We start from the raw sequence: 11,492 nt of genomic DNA, 5'->3' as shown, positions 1-11,492 counted from the left end.
TGCTCAGCCAGCAGTAACTTAACTACACGGGGAAGAGGCTTCGGGGCACACAAACACATTTCACTGAGTGAAAGAGTTCCCAGCTCGGCTTCTCCTTGAGCCGGATCCCGGGAAGCCTGTGGTCACTCCAGCACTTCACAGTAAGAGGCAGTGATGCAAGGTAGTCAGAGGGAAAAGGACCAGCGAAAGGATGGGAAGAGACTGTCTCCTAAATGACTAATGTTAACATAGTGTACATTCCCAATGTCTACAAAAATGGATGTTCACGTGAAGACCTTGCTAGGGTCCTGCCCCTCCTCCCAGTTTTGGAAAGGGCCCTCACGAGAGAGAGACCCTGAAGCCTTTTGAGGACAGTGTGAGGAAGGGAAATTAAGAGAAAGGAAATTTACAGGACAACCTCATTTATGGACATGGCTGCAAAAGTCCTAAATAAAATATTAGCAAATATGTAAAACAGATAACTAATAAGAACCTGCTGTATGGCACAGGGAACTCTACTCAATACCCTGTAATGGCCTATATGGGAAAAGAATCTGGAAAAAAAAAAAAGAGTAGATATATGTGTATGTACAACTGATTCACTTTGCTATACACCTGAAATTAACACAACATTGTAAATCAACTATACGCGAAGAAAAGATTTTTTAAGATTTAAAAAAGTGTTGCAATTGGAATACATAGTATATAAGAAAATCATGCATTATGTCAATGTTGGGTCTATCACAATAATGCGAAAGTGTTTAATATTAGAAAAACCTATAAATGTCATTCACCATGTTCCCAAATGGTGAGAAACACCATGTGATGTACGACTCATACATGGAGAAAAAGCTTTTGATAAAATCCACACCAGTTCACAATTTTTTAAAAAATCGTATCAAAAGAGAAATAGTTTGAAATATCTTTATGCTGATTAAGGGCGTTACCCAAATCTCTACATTAAATGCTATTTCTTAATGGTGAAATACTGAACTGCTGGGATCAGATAGAAATAAGAGATGCTTGTCACAGTGGATGCCAATTACTCAACATTTACTGAAGGTCCTAGCAGTAAGATAAGAAAAAGAAATAAAAGGCTTAAGGATTAGAAAATAACATGATCACTATTTGTATATGATATGATTATCTTTGAACGGAAGTCAAAATCTACAGAAAAATTATTGGAAACAACAAGAGTATTTAGCAAGATGGCTGGATAAAATAAATCCATGTTAAAAAAATCAATTACATTCTATAACAGCAACAAATAGATGGAGGGGAAAAGATACCATTTACAATAGTAGTAAAATGTATAAGGTACCTAGGAATACATTGTGTAAAAATAAGCAAGACATATTTGGAGAGCATTATAAAAATATATTGAAAGACATTAAAGAAGATAGAAATAAATGAAGTGATATATTCATGAATAGGAAATAGCAAGAGGTGTCTGTTCTCTGCAAACTGATTCACAGATACAGTGAGTTCCAGTCAGAATCCCAACAGGTTCTTTTTTCTTTTCTTTTCTTTTCTTTTCTTTTCTTTTCTTTTCTTTTCTTTTCTTTTCTTTTCTTTTCTTTTCTTTTCTTTTCCTTTCCTTTCCTTTCCTTTCCTTTCCTTTTCTTTTCTATTTCATTTCATTTCATTTTTTTTAGGATCTTGACAAGATGGTTATAAAATTTATATGAAAGAGCAAAGGTGTCAGAAATTGAAGAAAAATAAGAGATGGGGGCGTGTTGTATTAGAGATCAAGACTTATGGAAAACTAGAGTCATTGTAAAATCGTATATGCTGTAAAGAGATAGACAAATTGACCAAAAGAATAGAGTAGAGAGCTAAGATACTGACTCATGAAATTTATAAGCTTGATGTATGACAGGACTGTTTGGTTATTATCCATATGGAAAATAAAAGGAAATCCTACCCCTTCCTCACACCAAACCCCCAAATCAATTTCCAGTGGATAAAAGACTTAAATATAAATCTCAAAGTGCTAAAACATTTAGAAGATAATGTGAAAGACTATCTTTATGACCTCAGGAAAGGGAGGGATTTCTCAAACAAGACGCAAAATGTGTTACCGCTGGAAGACAGGCTAGTAAATACATTAAAATTAGGAACTTCTGTTACTCAAAAGACACCATAAAGGGAATGAAAGGAAAACCAAAACCAGGAGGAGATGCCTGCAACTCACGGAACCGGCGAAGGATCAATGTGCCAACACGTCTTAAAGCAAAGACAACTCAGTAGAAAAACAGGCACAAGGCACAAGCCAGTATCGTACAGAAGGGGAAACAATGGTAACTAAAGCCAGGTAGAGACATTCACGCCTATTAAGTGTCAGGGCCGTGGAAATTAGGGCCCAGTGAGGTGACACTTACACACATGAGATGAGCAAAAATTATGAATTCCAAAAACAGTAAGTGTAGGTGAAGACTAGTGGGAACCCTGCTGCTTTGTAAACCACTCTCGTAAATGAACACTGTAAAAGTTTACGACACGAGACCTGTGGCTTAGAAACATTTTCTGTGACGCGCAGTCAGAAAGCCGTTTTGCATGAACCCCCAAAAGGTACACGGGCACGCACAGGCACACACGGACACGCACACATGCAAATTATGGACACGGAGGATGAAGGAACCAATACTGGTTCTCACTATGAGACATCCATGCCCTTCTTACTGGTGCTGTTTTGTAGAATAAGTAACAGTATTGACAGGTTTTGTGGGAGTTTTTTAATACACTTAAAATCTCAGGCTTCTCTTTTCATGTTTTAATATTTTCATAATTTTTCTTTTGGTGACTGGAGCCATGTAACATGTACGGGGAAAAGCTGTGCCTTGTTTCAGCAGTTTTGCTAATTTTTAGGCTGAAAGATGACAGACAGATGCTTAGAGTTTGCCTTATTATGTTGAATTAAAATCAGTATTTCTCTAGCAACGACAAAAGAAACCATTTAAGAAAACACACAGATTGGGGTCCTCTAGTGTGTGTTTCCTGACCTGTTGATAGATCGTGACTCAGACTTTGGGACTCTTGTACACATGTACCCAGCAATAAGTACAAGAATGTTTGTAACAGCCTTGCCTGCAAGATCCCAAAACTGAAAACAAGGAATAGACTGAAGAAGAGAAAGATAACCTGCAGTATTTTACACTCTGGAAATATTACACAGCGGTGAAAAGTGCACGGCATGCAGCCGCACCGAACGACAGGCACACACAACTCAGAAACTTAATATGGAGTGACAAAACTGCAGGAAGCCACATACAACACACGACCTACATGGTTAAAGAGCAAACACTGAAAAATACATTCAGGGTGCACACACCCTGAAAAAAGCAAGGAACGGATAACCACAGAATTTAGGAAGGGAGGGGATAGAGGTGGATAGACACTGGCAGTGTTCCGGTTCTTGGTGTGAGAGATGGGTTCCCAGGGGTCCACTTTATGTTATACTTCAGAGTACACATATTTCCGTAGTTATCAAATATTATGTAATAAAAATGTACATGTGAGAAAGTCACTCTCCCATTTAAAACCCTTCCCGTTTCCAAGTCCTACAAAATCCAGGCTTTGCCTACGATTCCTCTCTCTTCGTTTCTCCCAGCGCTCTGCACCATGCACGCTGACTTACTGTCAACTTTGTGTCCACCCAGTACTACAGCTGATCCTCAGGCCAGGCCCAGATTCATATGTGAAGCCCTGCTCCCCAGGGCAAGGGCGTTTGGAGGCGGGGCCTTTGGAGATACTAGTTTTAGATGAAGTCATGAGGGTGGAGCCCCCAGGATGGGATTAGTGCTCTTATAAGAAGATAAAGTCCTGAGCCTCCTCTCTCTTGGTGCCTTGTGAGGACCCAACAAGAAGGCAAGGCAGGAAGCGGGCCCTTAGTAGACATGGAACGTGCTGGCACCTTGATCTTGGGTCTCCCCAGGCTCCAGAACTGTGAGAAAGACACGTCTGTGGTTTAAGCCACCCAGTCTGTGGTGTTTGTTACGGGAGCCTGGAATGACGGAGATGCCCAGCTTGTACTCACCCCAGGGCCCTTGCACTGGCAGTTCCCTGGCCAAGGAATGCTCTTTTGGGAACTTCCAGCTCAGTCTCATCTTTCAGCTCAAGTGTCACCTCTTTAGCAAGAACTTCCCCGTGACCTTGTCTCAAGTTGTGTCCTCCAGTGCCTGCTAGGGCCTGCTGCACCCCTTCACTGCCTCCCTAGAGAACAATGGGGTCTGGTCACTACCTTCCCAGCACTGACCACTGTGAGTGCAGCTCAGGGCACTTGGGGATCACAGGCCTCCGCAGCTGACTGTGAGCTTGCTGGGGGAGGAGGTGGGGGGGAGGGTTGGAACACCTCTGTCAGGCCTGGTGCCACACCTGCCAGACAGGCACAAACACTGACCACCAGGACCAGCTCCGTAAACGGCAGGGCACAGCGCATATTGCAAAAGCAGGGCCCTTGTTCAGAAAGCATTAAGAATTCCAAGACAGTGAGAGTAGGGCATGAGAACCCGCGTGGGGCCTGGATGAACACCACAGCCACGCTCTTGCAGATCAGTGCATTAAAGGGCCTTGGGGTCACATTGTGAGACCTCACCACACACACGTGTGTCCCTTCCCTGCTGAAGGCCTCTGCTGGGGGAGCAGGCGGGGCCTCCGTGCTCCCCTACCCTCAGCACACACCTATTCTTCACTCCCCTGTGCCGAGGCTCCTTAAAGGCAGGGACCACGGCCGTGGTGCCCTGGGGCTGGAGCCCAGGCTGGACCCGACAGATTGAGGCTGGAATCCGGGTTGGGTGGATTTGGGTGAGAGGCTGGTGCTTCACCTCCACAAGCTCAGTTTCCTCATCTGTTCAGAGGCTTGCTGTGCAGAAAGAGGGAACACAGGTGAAGTATTTACTTCACGTGTCTGACTCGTACGAAAGTCTCAGTCCGTGTGTGTGTGATTCCTGTTGCAACACAGAACAGAAAACGCCGGGCTGTGCAGCGCTGCATTGGTGCAGGGTGCCCAGTCTCCTTGGTATCGCCGGCGCCCACCCGCAGAGCAGGGCTCTGCCCCCCTGCCCTCCACCAGCCTCTGCAGGAGCCAGGACCCCCAGCCCTGGGGTCCCTGCTTGCATGATTGTGGGCGCCTCTGTTTCCTGGTCCCCGGCCTGTGGCTACAGCAGCCACATCAGTCCTCCCCGGCGTGGGGAGCGAGCACAGAGCGAGCCAGGGTGGCCAAGAGCTGAGCACGGGGCCTGCTGCGTGGCGGGCTGCAGCCGTGTTCATGCTTTATGAATATTTTTATGAGCAGAGGAGGGCAAGGGGCATTTCTATTCAGTCCTGCTGCCCCCAAGGTTAATGAGTTCAGGTTGATTTTCTGAATCCTGAAAAGAAATTTTAGTGTATGCAATTAGCAAGCACCTGCGCCAAACCCTGGGTCAGGCGTGGGAGAGTCACAAAGAGGGATAAAGCCTATTGTGCCCTGGAGGGGTTCGCAGCCCTGCCTGGGAGCCGGACCCCAGATAAATTGTCCCTGTGCTCGGGGGAGGGAGGTGGGGGCCCTGGGCGGGGGCGGCCGCTGTGCTGGGTGGGTGGGACACACGGCGCTCACAGCATCTCGGGGATGAAATGTCGCAACAAACACCAACGGACGATGGTGGGGGGAGGAAGAGGAAACTGGCCAGGAGAGGTCCCTGAGGCTGGAGGTCCGGGGAAGTTTTGGGAAGTGACACATGTGAAATAAGTTGAAGCTAAGGGAACAGCACGTGCAAAGGCCCTAAGGATGGGCTGCACCGGACTTGGGCAAAGAGGGGCAGAGAGCTGCTGGGGCTGGAGCTCTGCCTGCAGGGAGGGTGGGGAGGCTGCCTGGGCAGAGCAGGCCCTGGGGCTTGGGCAGGTGGGCATTAAGGCCATATCCCGAGGTACGGAAGCCCTGAAGGTGCTCCGAGCAGGTGCAACAGCGGGAGCACAGGGCTGCAGGGGAGAGAGGGCTGGAGGAACAGGAGACCCCTCGGGCGGCCTCCTGGCTCTGGGCAAGGATGGGCGAGGCTGTGCATGGGGTGGGGGGGCCAGGGAGGGGCAAAGGGGCTTCTTATGAGCAGCACTGAGGGGGCGTTGTTAATAAGACCCTGATCTACTGTTAAGTGAAACCAAAAAAGTAGGCTATCCCAACTCTGAGAAACGAAAGTCTCTATGTGAACTTGCATGTGTGTATTACTAGGTCTGAACTCACGGACCTGGTCACAGGGGTCCCTCTGAGGAGTGAGGCTGCAGGAGAGAGTTGGAGGAGAGTTGAGAGTTTCAGATTTACAGAAAAGTTGGGAAGATAGTACACAGAGTCCCATCTACACCAGCCCTGTTTCCTGTTAGTAGCATGTGACATGAGGGCAGTACACTTACTACAATTAAGCAACCGATCTTGGGACCTCATTTTTTAACTAGAGTCCACACTTTATTTAGATTTTCTTTATTTTTACCTAATGTCCCTTTCTGAGAAACATGATTTTAAGTTAAATATAAAAACTAAAATTCAGTTATTAGAACACTTAAGCTTTGGAACAACGTGGGTAAGCGCACGCGTGTCTTTTTCAACTTTAAATGTTATAAAACCTGCATCCATATCGAGTATTTCTGATAGAAATTCTGTGTCCAAAATGGGATGTGCCGTCACACCAGACTGTGAATATTATTGCACATTATTTCAAAAATAATGCGGGACTTCCTAGGTGGCGCAGTGGTAAAGAATCCGCCTGCCAATGCAGGGGACACGGGTTCGAGCCCTGCCCTGGGAAGATTCCACATGCCATGGAGCAACTAAGCCGGTGTGCCACAACTATAAAAAAAAAAAAAAAAAAAAAAAATAATGCGAACTCTCTCAATAATTTTAAAATACTGATTGTGCGTGGCAATAATAATATTTTGGATCTCCTGGGTGAGACAAGTATACCATTAGATATGAGTCAAAATATATAGTTATATAATTTCACGTCATTCTTTTTACCTTTTAAAAGTGTGGCTACTAGAAAATTTTAAATGACACATGTGGCCGGCATTTAATTTGCATTGGCCGGCGCTGATTTGAGGGGCAGAAGCCTGTGAAAAGACAGAGGAGGGGTATTTGGAGAGGAGGGAGGGATGTCAAAGTAGGGAAGGCCGGGTGGGCCTGGCATGGGGCTGGGGGCTGGGTTCACTGGGCCTCCAGGAAGCCCAGGGGGCAGGGAGGAGGGTGGGTGGGGCCTGAGGCAGGGCAGGGCACGCCCAGAAGGGGCCCCACAGAGGCCTGGATGCCCTGGAGGAGGGCGGCGGAGGCCTGCGTGGGGACCCCCCTAAGGGGGTTGTAGGATCTTGGTGGGGACACAGGAGGCCTGGCCGGCAGTGCCAAGGGCTCGGGGGGGTCTTTTGAGGACAGAACAGGGGAACTTGGGTACCGTGCCGGGCCAGTGTGAGTGAGAGCCGACGGTCATGATCTCTCCCAAATCGCCTAGCATCCTGTGTCCAGCTCGGGGCAGCTTTGACACCCCACTTCATGGAGGAGGACACGGGACCCGCCCGTGCCTCCCTCTGCTAGGTCCCAGGGGTGTCCCACAGCCCCCCACTCGGGGGGCTTACACAACAGAATTGGATTCCCTCACACTCTGGAGGCTGGATGTCCCCGATGGAGGGACAGATGTCTCAGGGTCGGTTATTTCTGAGGCCCCTCTCTTTGGCTTGCAGACGGCGGTCTTCCCTGTGTCCTCACCTCATTTCCCTGTGAGCCAGGCTTCATCCACATTTCCCTTTTTCATGAGGACACCCGGTCATATGGGATTCTGGTCCCTCCTAATGACCTCATTTTAACTCCATCACTCTGTAAAGACCCTTTCCGCAAAGAAGGCCACCTTCCGAGCTAATGGGGGTTAGGACTTCATCCTATGAATTTTGGGGTGGGGGTGGGGGATACAGCTGAACAGACCGCCCTTGCCCCAGCTCACCCCGAGTTGTTAAGAAGTAACTCAGACAAGCGGAATTCCCTTTAGACTCTCCTCAACATCCTTCCCCCTTCTCAGCAGCAACCGTTATTGTCAGTATCTTTCCAGACCTGTTTATGGAGGAACACACACAAATATGTGCCGTAGGTGGATGGGTGGGAGGCAGACTGTTTTTAAAATAAAATTTAAGTCCCCTCTACAGTGAAAAACCTAGCTAATGAAAATTATGTTTCAAAAGAGACGGAGGCGTTCTTTGTGCTGAATGTGGTGTTCCTTCTCTCATTTGCAATGGAAAAGTCCCTTATTTCAGAGAGAAAAAACATTATTATTAAGAGGCCTTACAACATAAACCACATTTTCCAACTCAATAGCGTACAAGGTCAGCCAAACAAAGACAATGTAAACTAGCTTCGAAAGTGTGATGCTCAGTCATGAAATCTGTTCAGGGGCAGCATGATACTCAGGCTGGTGGTGGCAGGGCGGAAATTTCGGCCTCCGAAACGCACCTCTTCAGTAATTGGGGACCTATTCAAGGATTCCTAAGGGCACCTTCGGGTACTGCACTCCTGATTAACAAGGATATAACTTCTTGAAGGGAAAAAGGATTCCATTCACATCCTTGGGTATCCTGAATTTGCCATTGTACAAAAAGAAAGGCCATTGGGCCAGTGGAAGCTGATGGGACACACTTGACCAGGAAGAGGGCTTTAGGGGGCCGGCAGGGGTGAAGCAGGAAGTTGAAGGGTGTCCGTCTGCACTGGCCACCCGAGTCCTGTTTGGACATGGAGACTGGCAGACCCATGCCTCCCGTCCCTGATAACCTTGGTCTCCACCTGAATGTCAGCCTTCCTTGTGGCAGGTCCTAAGCTGGTGCTGCTTCTAGGTCATGGTTCCTCCTCCCTCTGGCCAAAGCCCCTTGTCCTTGGGAGACCCCCAACACTCATCCCCTCCTGGTGGGCATCACCTGCATCCACTGGCCACTGCTCTTCCCTCACTGAGGCCGTGGGCCCCACTCTTACACCTCTGTCCCCTTTCTGGAGTCTCAGCTCCGTCCCATGTCCACCTGGGCGGTCTGGTCCCCTCCTGGATTTCAGAGTCCTCTGACTCCTCCCTTCCTTCACCGACAGCAGGACCATTTTTGGCTGCTGTGGCCGAGACCCCCAGCAGCAGTCCCCAAGGTCAGATGGAAGTTTACTTCTCTTCTGCGACTTGGGCTGGTGTATCTGCTCTGCATGGCAGTTTTCCAGACCCAGGTGCCTTCCGCCCTGTGGCTCTGCCCCATCCCTGGCCGTGACCTCCGCCTGCATGGTCTCATGGCGCTCAGTGCGGGCCTGCATTTCTACCAGGGGAAGGAGGGAGGGGGCAGGCATGTCCTCCCCGTTGGTCACACATCACTTCTGCTCCCAAGCCGCTGCCACACCAGCTGGCAGGGAGGCTGGAGAAGGCTGTGCCGTCTGCAGGCCAAGTGCGCAGTGGAAGGTAAGGGTTCTAGAACAGAGAGGAGGGACATGTGTAATGGGAGACACCCCCACCTCCACTGACCACACCCGTGGCCACGCCTGCAGTCGTCCGAAGGGATTTTCTCCCAACAACAGCCCTTGTCCTCTGCTTTCTCCATCTCTTGTGCTGCCAGCCTTCTGGTAGCTTTGACCTCCGCGATTTGGTTTCTTAAGGCTCAGTCGCTGCACCCACCTCCCTTGACCCCAGTAGCCCCTGGAGAAAAGACCCAGCCATGGGTGGGGACTAGCACTGCCCCTAGACGTGCACGGCTCCTTAGTCAGCTCTGTACCTTCCCCGTGGTGGCCCTGTGGAGGCTTTGATGGCCCGGCCCCTACCTCTCTGACTCCGGAGGTGACAGCCCCGGTCTGCATCCCATCCCCATCACCAAGACAGCGGGCACCCATGTTCTCAGAGCATGCGACCCTGGAGTGTGGGGTCCTCCTGTGCTCCAGAGCCCCTCTTCCCCTATCCCGGATTCCCCCTCTCTAGCTCCTCTCCCAAGCTCCGTCCCCTCTCTCCGCTGGGATCTTCAACCTCCTTTCTCTGGCCTCAGACAGAGTCAAGCCTTCTCGACTCCCCTCTCACCCCTTGGCCTCACATCACCAAGTGGCCGGATCCTCCCACTTATTCTTTCAACAAATATTTTGTGTGTGCCTACTATGGACCAGGCATTTCCATCTCACACCAAAATTTTTTAAAACTCTAATATTTTAGCTTTTAAATAAAGTTGGCTGTCAGAGGGAACTTGGTATGATGTGGATCCAAGTGTGTCCCTCCTGGGCTGGGCTCCAAACTTCCCACTGGCCTCAGGATGGAGCCCGAGCTCCAGGCCAGGCTGGAGGCCACTGCCACATGCCCTTGTCCAGCTGTCCACCTCTTATCCAGCTTTGTGGAGCACTGACAGCGCTTCCCTCTTGTAGAGTGAACAACCTACCCAACAGTACATGGCGACATGACCACCGCTATCTCCATCTCCCCTCCCCAGGTCCCTTCATCCCCCTCATATCAGACCACACACCTGGGAGTCATCTCTTTATCCCCTGTTTTGGGTTGAATTGTGTCCCTTCAAAAGATACAATCAAGTCCCAACTCCCAGTACCTGTGAATGTGATATTGGAAATTGGGTTTTCACAGAGGTAATCAATGAGGTCATCCTGGATGAAGGCAGGCCCTGATCTAATGACTGGTGTCCTTAGAAGAAGAGACATGGGGAAAAATGCTGCACAGATGGAGGCAGAGATTGGAGGGATGCAGCCAAAAGCCAAGGACACCTGGAGCCCCCAGAAGCTGGAAGAGGCAGGAAGGAGGCTCTTCTAGAGGCTCTGGAGGGAGCATCGCTCTGATGATACAGTAGCCTCCAGCACTGTGGAAGAATAGATTTCTGTTGTTTGAAGCCCCCTGGTCGGTGGTATTTTGTGTGGCAGCCTCAGGAAACTCCCGCAGTACCCACATCCAGTCCACTGACAAGTCCTGATCCTTCTGCCTCCACACACACTCAGAAGTAGCTCCACCTCTCCCCATCTCCACCAGTGCACCCCAGCCTTCCTCACTGCCTCCCGATGACCCATTCTCCACCCAGCAGCCAGAGAGCCTTTTGAACCCCAAACCTGCCCCTGGCTTCCCAGAGCACTTCAACTTGACCACAGCCTTCCCTGAGGTCTTCAGGCGCCATGTGAGCTGGCCTGCCCACCTCTCTGACTGTCTCCATCACGCTCTCCTGCAGCAGACATTCTGATTTTCCTTCAGTCTCTTCCACAGGCCAAAGTGCCTCTTAGGGTCTCCCCACTTGCTGAGTCCCGACTCAGGTCTCTTTTGTCCCCATCGTCATGTGCCTACCTCCTTTTCATCTTTTAGGAGCAAGCTTCAGTGTCAGCTCCTTCGAGGGGCTTTCCAGGGACACCTCATCTGGCATCCCCACCAGGAGTGTGGCAGCCCCTCTCTCTGTCTCATAGTGCTATGGCCATCGGTCCTTTTCTCATTTATTGTTTTGTTTTCTTATTTACTGTCTGCGCTCCCCCACCCCAAACCCTACCACGCAGTTAGAATGCAAGCCCCCCGGGGCCA

Source organism: Hippopotamus amphibius, chromosome 12, assembly GCF_030028045.1.
Source record: "Hippopotamus amphibius kiboko isolate mHipAmp2 chromosome 12, mHipAmp2.hap2, whole genome shotgun sequence".
In the NCBI taxonomy this organism is placed as follows: Eukaryota; Metazoa; Chordata; class Mammalia; order Artiodactyla; family Hippopotamidae; genus Hippopotamus; species Hippopotamus amphibius.
Note: the sequence above shows the minus strand (reverse complement) of the source record.